This window comes from Rhipicephalus microplus, chromosome 3, assembly GCF_043290135.1.
Source record: "Rhipicephalus microplus isolate Deutch F79 chromosome 3, USDA_Rmic, whole genome shotgun sequence".
NCBI classification, from domain to species: domain Eukaryota; kingdom Metazoa; phylum Arthropoda; class Arachnida; order Ixodida; family Ixodidae; genus Rhipicephalus; species Rhipicephalus microplus.
Window position 1 is genome coordinate 163745436 of NC_134702.1, and position 11894 is coordinate 163757329.

Below are 11894 nucleotides of genomic sequence, written 5' to 3' on the forward strand. Positions count from 1 at the left end.
TCAAGATATTTTTATATTGTGTATTACGAAAGTTCTCCGGAGCACCTCTAGCGTTTCCGCGCTTAAGGTGTTTATGCAGGGACCGACAACACAACAAAGGCTGAGTAGGTTATTTAACCCCTAAAAAGCGCTTTTTCGGGTATATCTGTTCGTGCTTTCCCAGTCGTGAGACCTATACAGCTCTAGAGAATATCTTTTTTTTATGTGTTGTGAGAATGAGAGCTCCAGAATTTCCGCACCAAAAATGGCTGCCAGAATAAAATGCAGTGTAATAATACGAATAACGAAGTAAATTTGACGTTTTTATACTTTCGAACAAATGAAAACGGAATTGTTTCTAGATCAAATTGTTTTACCAGCAAGGGTTAGAGATCGTTTAAGTTATGACTTATCTGGCACTGCACGATACCTCAATCTGAATTTTCACAGCAAAAGTCATTATGAGATCGCGACACGGGTCACGCGCGGCGCCGTCTTTGTCCGCCGAGCAGCCGCTGGTGTCCATAACCACTATAGCAACAAATAAGAAAAATGAAGAACTTAGTAAATAAAGAAACCCCGATAATACAGTGGGGCTCAAACCTGGAATTGCTGTGTGCCAGCCCAATACTCTACCGCTGAGTTTCCATCGCAAAGCAAAAGCCTCTATTTATTTTCGCCAACAATCTCACTAATGTGCTTGTAGCAGCCACGCCGGTGCTTGGGACTTATTCGCCAACTTACCTTAGGCAGGCTTGATTTCGGGAAAGAAATCGCGTCAATATGAGTAATTAAGCGTTTTAGAAAAGCAAAGGAACAACGAGGTGTCACACTATGCGAATAGCGTAACGAGTGAGTCATCGAATGCTCCAACCCAATACAGAAGCTAGTTTTTCATTAGTTATTAACTGCAGCACATAATGATGCTGATACTGATAACCTCAGATGGATGGCACTCACCCACATGTTGCAGAGGGGGATGGGCGAAGAACCGGGCGGCAGGGTACATAAATGAAACTGATGCCAATCTGAGAAAATACTTTAGAGATAATACTGCTAATAAACAAAAATGTTTGCCGAGCAAGCGGTCAAACCATCTCTTGTTCCTGACAGAGATCGCTACGAATTATAAACTAAAGATCTGAAAAGGTTATGGTTCACTAGTTGGGTAACCTTTAGTTGCATTGATGTATCAAACTCAGTTGAGCGTATATTTCTGTGGCAGTAACGAAATGAAGTGCCACGAAGTGATAAAAGTACTGCTTGATTTACTTGTATTTTTAGCTTTTGTAATAAGGCTACTAAAAATATTTTTCTCTGATAAGAGTAACGACGACAGAATAAGAATAAATGTTCGATTGTTTCAACTTCGTTGCAAAAAATGCACAGCAGATACCCACTTTAAGCGCAATTCTTCATCATCGTCAGCCACTACATGAAAAGCTAAATTCGCACGAAATTCGTTGCAGATGTTTAGCGGATACCACGCTTCTCCGAAGAATGACGGAAGATGACACAGTGAATGCCTGGCTGTTACGCAATGACTAATGGCGTAGTGGAACCCTGGAAATGCGCTTCGAATATAGTTATCCAAAGGGTGTTAGAAGATACCGTGCGTCTCCAAAGAATGACAAAGGATGACGTCGTGGATGCCTGCCTACTACGAAATTATTGATGGCGCAGTGGGTACCGTGCATGCGTGCTCGGGGCAGTTCCTAAGCCCTAAGGGCAGCTCTTCGAGCTGTCGCCGTGACAGTGCTGCGCGTTCAGAGCAGGCTTGGCGATTTTTGCTCATCACTGAAAACGATTTCGGATCGAAGTTTCCATGTAAATGTCTTTTCTTTAGAGAATATGCTGGTACTTACACAATTTTGCGCGGATTAACATGTTCGACACATGCCTGCATAAAGCCTCTTCATCACTTGACCACTCATTCATATAAGAACCTTTTGAATAGGACTCTAAATGAAGCTGAAACCACAGCAAACTCGTCGCTGTATAAATGACGCCCATGCCACTTTGCAAATTATTGTCTTGGGGTCGTGACGTGGCCGAAGGGAGCAGTCGGCTTCTTGAGGGTGAAATTTTTTGTTTTGCCGAACTTATCCCCGTATTCTAGAACGTCCCTTCACTCAACGCTTCACCTTCACTTGAGAAAGCCGATGGGAGCGCCGTCTCTAGGCATGGAAAGTCACTGCATATCAGTGATAAACTCCTGCAATTCTTGAGTAGCGCAGCGTCATTTTCAGCTGAGCGGTGGCGCAGTGTGCAACTCTGTCAGGTTAAGGGTGGAAGTCGAGTCGAGGAGCGTTTGTGAATACGGGGGTTATAGCCGTGAAACGGAAACTCAAACTTCAGCACGCAATGCACGCTTTACAATCATGTCAATGCACAGAGCTTCGGTCATCAATAAAACTGCCAAGTGGTGAAGCGCGTCAGCAGTTACTCATGCGCCATCGAATTTTTAAGCATTATAACTGGTCACCGCGCAAGCTGTGGAAGAAGCGGCGCCTGGCGCATGATCTTGACAAAACGATCTGCAAAAGTGAAGCTTCTCGAACATTGAGACGCGGTTTGTGCTGAGCATTGCTTACAGTCTTTGTGGGCGTAAACAAAATACAACAAAAGAGAAATGAAAAAAAATAACGTGCTTGGCAATATTGTTAATCTTCCAGCATATTTTAGCGCTTGTTTCAATACACGCGCGTGGTATATTTTATTGTCAATTTTGAATAGGTTCAAGATTACTTGTAAATACTCACTCTAAAAAAGCACTGGTTGGCCAAAATCACTCACTCGTTTGGTTTCCTGCACACCTTGGAACCACTGAGGGTGCTTCGATCAATACAAATGAGGAGGCGCATTCAGCTGCACGAGGTTTGACTGTATATTTTCCGAGGTAACTTGTTATCCCCTAGGCGATCCGACCCTCTCTGCACGTACATAGACATATGGAAGCACCCTGATTGATTTATTGATATGGGGAGTTTAATGTCCCAAAACCACCACATGATTATGAGAGACAAATTTCCGGAGGGCTCTGGAAATTTTGACAGCCTGGGGTTCTTAACCGTGCACCCAAATCTGAGCACACGGGCCTACAACATTTGCGCCTCCATCGTAAATGCAGCTGCCGCAGCCGGGATTCGATCCCGCGACCTGCGGGTCAGCAGCCGAGTACCTTAGCCACTTGACTACCACGGCGGGGCGTAAGCAAGCACTCTTATCTTTCAATGAAAGTGCAGACGCTCCCACACTCTTCGCTGTGCAGGGCCCAAACTGTTACTCTCAGACTGCTCCAAACAAAAACTTACCCGAGCACTGCGGCACTGCACACAATATACCCCAAACGGAATCCTGTATCGCCCCTTGTGTGGCAGTTATGCGGACTTCGAGCATGCCCTGGGGGGCTGTGTCTTGGCCGATCCCCCTTTCCAACAAGAGGAAATGAAAAAGCTGATTGAAGCCCAGAGCTTCACCTCTCAAATCCTGCCTGCCCAAAGAGCCCATGCGGGTGGGCCTAGGCAGGTGACGCTGAGTTAACTCGCCTCTGTTTTAAACCTAATGAAATTATTTCACTCACTTCAAAAAAAAGATCGGGTAGAAAGATTGTCTTTTTGTCCCACAACAATAATCATCATCCAGCTTGCTTGCGCTTATTTTTTTGAAAACTCGGCGCTGGTCACTTTCCTATCGACAATGCTATGTTACGCTGATAACGCATTTGTCGTTCCTGACTTCAAAGCGCTGGGCGCGCGTTGGTAGAGCAAGGAAGGGAACGCAATGTAGACGATGATATTTGTTGTGGGACAAAAGGCACCCTCTTTATTAGACCTTTTCTTTCTGTGTTAAGTAAAGCTAATCAGCCAGCAAGCTTTGATTAGCGCTGGTTTTGCACAACGAGCTCACTTTTGAAGTCGGGTGTTATTGCCGTGAGCGTATACTAGCCCCAGCACTAAAAGGTAGTTGAAGCGTTATGTCATAGTGGCAAAGCTGTGCAAAAACAGCCCTGCCTTTAGAGAAAACAAATGTGCCCTCACACGACAGCGTGTATTAAAGATAGCACTTGTGGAGGTGGCATGTTCTTCGTACACGCTGTATGAAGTGATCGCTGCCCGCCGCCCTCAGCGTCAAGATAAAATATTAGGAACGCAAATATATGCAGGGACTCTATGCGGCATCGGCTGAGTTTCGGGAAATTCGGGAATTTTTCCGAGTCCTGGCGACACCCCCTTATGAACAAGCCACCAGAATAAAAAAATTAAATGCACGCCTCAGCATGCTGCGCTTCATTGGTTACGAAAAAGTCAGTCATCGCGTGAAGGACTGCCCACTAAGTTGGGCGGTGTTTTCAAACCAGAGGCATCTGCTTTCATTTGTTTATCGTTCCACTAAGTTCAGATATGCAACCATGCATAACAGAGTGAGAAACTTTTCGTGATGATATTTTTATAGGCAGTGGTATTGAAGTTCATTTTGAAGCTTGTAATGCTTGCAATAAGTATGTTTTAAAAAAATCAGCACGGTGGCCTCTGAGATCAGCACTGGCCGAGCGTCTTACAGCATCGCCACCGCAGCTAAAGCCGAGGCCACGTGTCGTTCTGTATATTCTAGTGAGGCCAAGTGTGAGCGTGTACATTCCAGCGCGCTGCTTGGTCGGTGCGCGTCGTCTTTGTTGTCAGCACCTGCTAGCACCAGAGCACGCGCGGCCGGCTAATTAGGTATTTGGGTGAACTCCATACTTCGCTAGTAAGGGTAGGACATGCTATGACCAAGATAATTACGCCAAGTCATGGTAAGGTATAGGTAATTACGCCACATCTTAAGAAGACCACGCTGATAAAGCTATGTAAAGCTAGAACCTGGCTAAGTATTGCATGCTAGTTGATGAGCTAACTAAGCTATGCTAATTAATGCGACGTTAGTCTTTAGAACCCTAAACCATGCTAATTAGCTCTTAACGATAGTATGGCAATTAGTCTGCTGCTAATCAGAATTAAGTTTAATAGCTTCATTCTGATCATACCTTCCTAATTGTTCTCGAGATAGTTGCATTATAATTGAAGCCTCGTCATTGAAGACAAGACAGCTCAGTATAATGGTCATTAAGCCTCAGTCAATTAGTTCAATCAAACTTGAGACAGAGATGATGCTGTCTTTACTTCGAAGCCGATTACGCACATGAGTAGACGACCAAATTAAAAAGCTCCAAGAAGCTAGGTTACCATAAGCTTCTCCTGGGCTCAAGCCTTGCACATACAAGTAGTGTAAGCTCAATAAAATATTTTCTATGCAAAGAAGCTGCCGCTTAGCGTTCACCGCATCAAACGCTGGACAGTCACACCGGCACCATCACAGTCCCGAGTTGATCTCGTGCTTTCTCAGAATCGACGAGTTTGCATCCGAGTTCACGCGTCAATCAGTTTGATTTACAGACGCCCGTGGCGGAGATCAGGTACGCCCACCACACTTGCTCTTGCCGAGGGGCAGCACTCACGTTGAGCGGCACAATTTCTCTCTCAGCTTTATCGCGCAGACTATGCACACACGCACGCAGAAATAAAAGTGATGTCAACACGCGGCTACGATGCTTCGCATTCAATTTCACCGCGCTCACAACGTTGATAATCACAGCTGCGTTGCCGCCATGATGCGAGCACCCCTGGTGGCCACCTGTCCTTTTATTTATCTGCAATATTTAATACGAGCGAGACGAACAGCTCAAGAGTACTACGTGTGCACCCTTGCTGCCTTCGAGTGTGGAAATTTCCATGCTGCAGGTGGAACGAAAGAACCTGGAACGAAAGAACGAAAGCCCACGAACACGCCTGTGGGAGGCGCGTGTTGAGTTTGCAAGGGAATAGCGAGGCACTTACGCTGACGACGCTGCACTGTTAAAATGTTCACTGAATGGTGACGCTGACGTGTTCGCACACGTTGTTTTTTCGATAACCGCCGGAAATGTTCCACATGCGTTTCGAGCGCCAGGCACGTTCTTGTAGCCATTTTTATCAACGCTGCTATCACGCACTCCGCACTGTCTTCAAGCCATGGCCACTGCAGAGCAAACTCGTCTGGCGAGAAGCTCGGCCCATCCTGCATCGCGCCCCAGTTCTGAATTTTAAATACTGACATAACATAGTAGCAGTGACACGTCTTCTTGAAGGCATGGGTGGAAAGCACTTCGTCTTTCAATGCGGAGTATTATCACGCTACGTCTCTTATCGTTACTTTATAAATTTAGATAGAAGTGTAGTGGAGAACGGGCGGCATATCATCCGGTTATTTATGACATTTTGTTTTGGAATAACCGGTACCGCCCTGACGAAATATATCGAGAATGGCGGATTTAACGGCAACAAACCGCCGTTTGAAAACACCTGTTCAATTCAAAGTGAGAACGATGATCGAAATGAAACCGGGAAAGACACTGCGGTTGAATGAACGGAACTCGCAACACGACAACTGCTCTGAACTAATATGTGCGTAGATAGATGGTAATTAGGAATGAGTGCTGCTTCGCGTTGCGCTGCTGTCGAGTTTTGCGTCATTGTAGCCAGATGTCCAACAAAGAAATGTTTTGTACACGATGGGAAATTGAACAACTCACCCAGCGTATAATATCTGGGGTTTTACATCCGAAAATAATGATACTGTCGTGGGTAAAACAAGATTCTAAGCCAGGAGTTTTCGTCGGCTCCGGAACCAGAACAGCAAAAACGAAAAAGCACATTAAATAAACTGAAACTACAGAAACAGCAAAAGTGATAATGATGTAAAATTTTTATTGACATTGAGGTTGAAGTACGTCACATGCCTTATATAAAGAGCTATAAAAAGGTATTGTAGAAGATACAAGTATACGAAAACAACACTCTTTAGGTAAGAGTGCTCTCGAAAAACGTGTTTGTACCACTGTATGCCGTTTTTCTTGAAAACTTAGTGTTGTATTCCTTGTTAATACTAAAGAACAAAACAATTTCTTTCTCATAAGAATAAATGAATCTTTCAAGCACAACATATTTGACCAGACGATGCTTGGCAAGCCGGAAAGCAGTAAGAAAATGAAAGTCGTGACACTACCTACAAGTTTCCTCGCCAACTCACTACTGCCTCATAAACATTGTCTTTGCCGGTGCTTACTAGGCCCACATACCTCTTGAAAGGTGGAAATGGAGTGCACTGTTTCATGAAAGAACTAGAGCGTTAACGTGCGACGTACACACACACACACACACACACACACACACACACACACACACGCGCGCACACACGCACACGCACACACAAACACACGCACATACACGCACGCACACATTGACATCAGTGACGCCACGTTTATAAAGTTTGCCTTTGCACGAAAGTTTGCCCTTCAATTGCTCTTTTCTGAGATAAACCACGAATGCGATATGGGACAAATAGCTTTGAAGGGACATTTTACCAGTCCCTTTAAAATTTGTGTAACAGTGTACGTGACTGCATTTAGTCATGATGGGTATTGACACGAAAGGCGCACACGCATAACGTATATTATGCAGAGCAATACTTTTACAGAAGAGCTGTTATAACGCCGAACATGGCCATGTGTAGTACTAAAAAATATGACCGCCATCATTAACGGGCACGCACCTTCTTCCTCCTTGCCCTTGTTCGCCTAGTAACTGTGGCGCACACAGATTTGGGGGGGGGGGGGGATAGACCAAGAAATCAGTCGTTTTTCAGGATAGTATAATGTATTAAAATAGTGTAGGTTCTCGATGATGTGGGCTCAGGTCTCGCGCACACAATGATGGCTGGACGGACAAAGAGAAGGCTTCAATCCGAACGCGGCACGGAATTGAAGTGACAGTACAGAAGCACTAAACACATAAAACGCTCTTGAGTCTAGCGTCTTACTGGTATGGTTTATCGTAGCAGCGACAGTTCACTCACTGCACGTTGGGCAACACGATGACGCTGTTGCGATAAATCCGGGTGGTAGCCGGGTCAGAAGGCCAGCATTGTGGTGTCCTGCTCAAGCAGAATCGCGAGTTGGGCAATTTGGTGGATGCTCGTCGTAGAATATTTTACAGCGCAACGGGTTTGAAACGGACCGAGAAGGGACACGGCACTGAACTCACAACTGAAATCTATTTTGAAATGGAAGCAACATATATGCCCCGCCGTGGTGGTTTAGTGGCTAAGGTACTCGGCTGCTGACCCGAAGGTTGTGGCATAGAATCTCGGCTGCGCCGGCTGCATTTTCGATGAAAACGAAAATGCGGTAGGCCCGTGTGTTCAGATTTGGATGGCCGCTACAGAACCCCAAGTAGTCGAAATTCCGGAGCCATTCACTATGGCGTCTTTTATAATCATATGGTAATTTTGGGACGCTAAACTCCACGTATCAATCATCAATCAATCGGTAGCAACGTAACTAGGATACAATGGTTCATGAAAAACTGTTCGCACGTGGACATGCGTCGCAACACAACATTATTAATGTCTTGTCAGCAAGTACTTATATTCTTCAACTTGAAGAGTGATAGATGGATCTTGTGGCTGCGAATATGTAGGCCAAACGGGGCGGTGCATGAACGTGTGCTTACAAGAGCACGAACAGACGCATTCATCAGCTGCAATCAAGTCTTCATTTGGCAGCTCATTGTAGATCATGCGGATATATGCCAGACTTGCAGAAAATAACTTTAAAATATAAACATGTTGATCAGTTCATGCATGAAATATGCGAAGCGTTTTTTTTTCATCAGATTCAATATTAGGTCCCTAAGTCACCCATATATCACTCTTCGAGATGAAGTATATAACTACTTGTTAGACAAGACATGCATCATGTTGCGTTGACACACATGTGGACACGCACACAGTTTTTGACGAGTCATTGCTTTCTACACAGCTTCTTTCCTTTTCCAAATAAACTTCAGTTGGGAGTTCAGTGCTGTGTCCCTTCGCTGTCCGTCTACCTCAAATGACTCCTCACAGGGTTAAATATTTAGCCTATGGTCGCACAGCACACAGTTAATAACAAACAGCAGACTTGACAACATCGTCTTGACTGTAAGTACAACAGTTTTGCTTGTGGAGAACCATTCTAACATGATTTAGATCTCCCATAGCAAGTTTTTGCAAGATAGACACCTTATTTTATGAGCTTTCGTGGGATAAAACCTACGTTCCGCGGAACCAGGCGAAAAGCGTTTACTCTTTGTAGCGCGATTCATTTTGAAATGAAGATTTTTCACGAAATGTATGCAATCTTTATTATACGGCAACAAAATATCGTTTCTACTTTGCATGCTGCATGACAATAAGGTTTCGTGCACACTGCATCGAGAACGCTTCGTACAAATGTGAAGGTGCACGTGCCTGACAGGGTTTCTTTCACAACTTGCACAGAACTTAATCTATTTAGTCTTCAGCAAGCTTAACAAGAAAGCTCAATCACGTGTCGCGAAACAGTTTTATTGACGCTAGCACCGCGTAGCCTTATACCCCTGTCTCACGTGGCAACTTAAGTGCACTTCGAGCGAGTGTACTTACGCTCATGAAGTGTCATTTTGACGGTTCCCTGCTACACCAGCAAGCGAAGTGTACTTGGGAAATGATGGCAGTGGCGATTGACGAATTTGTATCACAACGTATTTTTGTTATTTTTGCGCCTGTCTCATCGTCTGACCACGTTGTCTTCGTGGAGGAAGCACCTGTGGCACGTGCCATTCTAAATAACTAGAGAACAACTCACCTACACTTGTGCCAGTGTACCTGAAGGTAAACAATGCGATGGACGCAGCCGTTGCTGTGCATGTGCTGCCGCATCCCCCTAGCGGACGTGGCCGCAAACAGCCCGATGGTGAAAGCAGTGAAGTTATTGTTGTACTTTATGACTTGTTTTACACATAAAAGTATCCATCATAACAAAAAGAATGTTTTAAATATAGTATGAGCGCCACTTTAGGCAAGACCGTCTTTCTGTACAAGCCACTGGTACCGAGGCTACACACTTCATCGTAGCCGTCGCGGTGAAGTGATGTTGGGGAACGCACTTCCTCGCAAGTGTACTTTGCAGCGAGGGACACTAAGTCTGCTCATGTGACAGCGCGCAAATGACAATCGCGGATAAGTGTACTCGCTCAAAGTGCACTTAAGTTGCTACGTTGACAGGGGCATTAGTTCTGTTGCCGAGTCTTTGCTCATGCATGCCACCGTACTATCCAAGCATACGGATGTATTATATCGGCGAAAATTCCCAGAACTTCCCAGCTCACATCAGTCAACATGAACGTTCGTTGTTTAAGTTTAGCTTTCCGACGTCTGTGCATCGTGAACTTGAATGAGCAAAATGTTCTTGGTAGTGGAGTAAAGACGAACATGTGAAGGATATAGATAAAATAACGCAAAACGCGCTCTCCAACAAACTGAGTTTCGGAGGTTTCGCGATAGTTTTGTATATCGTCTGCAGGCATTGCAGAAGGAGGCATTGCGTCATCGCGTCGGTGATAGATGGCCCAACGCGCGACACAAAACGCTTGGAACTTGGTATGTTCTGGCGTATATAGCATCGAGTTGGTTGGTGAGCACAAGACGTCTGGGGGTTACGAGGAGAGAAAGGAGGATCGAAGAACGAGTTCAATAACCGCCTAAGAATTAAATGGAGATGGTAAAGAAAAGAAGCCGGAATGTGCCCAGCAGCAGCCGTGATTCAGCCTGGCACAAGTTACTCTAAGCTGCCGTAAGTTTTTTTTTTTCAAGCCGGCTATAAGTGCGGTTCAATGGGTTAGAAAAGAGGTGCAAATTGCACATTCACGGAGTTATATCGAATCTATGAGCACAACCGAAAGTTATGCTCTACAACACAAGTGCTGATAACGATTTTTCCAGTTATACGTAACAAAACACCAACATAATTTCAAGGTGTGCTGCTGTAGACAACTTCATACAACTTTAGAAGGCTTGGCACTCTCTTAGTGAGATCACAAACGAAGTAAATGGGTGTTAAATTTTGCTCCAACAAAATGTGGGCGTAGGGTTCCCGAATTTAACCAATGCACATCTCAGGACTTGGCAAAAACGTCATTGCTGCGCGAATTCCATGGCGAATTCGCCGTATCACGGACGCAATAAGAACAGGGCGGGAAGTTTGCAAGTCAACCTGAAAAATAACGACATTCTAGTGCTGGATAGAAGGAAAATAGAAATAATACCACGTCTGAACAAATACAACATTTAACCACGGACTAAGACTAACAATGACACCACTTTGTTACATAAGCGCGCAAAAAAAAATATTAGCTAAGGAATGGTAAGATGGGGTTTATAAAAAGTACGGTGGGAGCCAACACCGTTGTTTTGAATATTTTATAGAGTAGCAGATTTTAAACTTGGGATTCTATTGAACAAGCATATATTTGCCACTTTTTCAGCTAGATCTGGTGAACTTCAGTGCCTGTTTATGATCCAGCTCGCAATGCAGGCATACCCAAATGAGCATTTGGGCAATACTTTTGACTGCACTGGATAACGCCATTGATGCAAAATTTGTAGTAGTGATGGCGAAAAACAAGTAGGATTGGAAACTGAAATTTCCCCGGAACGAATGCGCACTGAATCGGAGGCTGAGTCCGAGCTACTTGGTACAGTGGCATTGTGAAATCGGTAAGCGCACGAAGACCGGGACAAAAAGACGACACACAAAGTAGATCGCGAAGCACACACGGGCTAAGGTCGCCTCCTTGGGGTCTGTTAATCGCAGACAAAGTTCAGTATACTTCTACCACACCACGCATCGTTAGCCCATGTGTGCATCTTGGTCCTTCCTGGTTGCACTTTATGTGTCAACAATGTGTTTTCGTGTTCGTGCATTCACCGGTTTCATAGTTCCCACTGCTTGCGTAAGCTAGCCGGAGACTAGCTTGAGA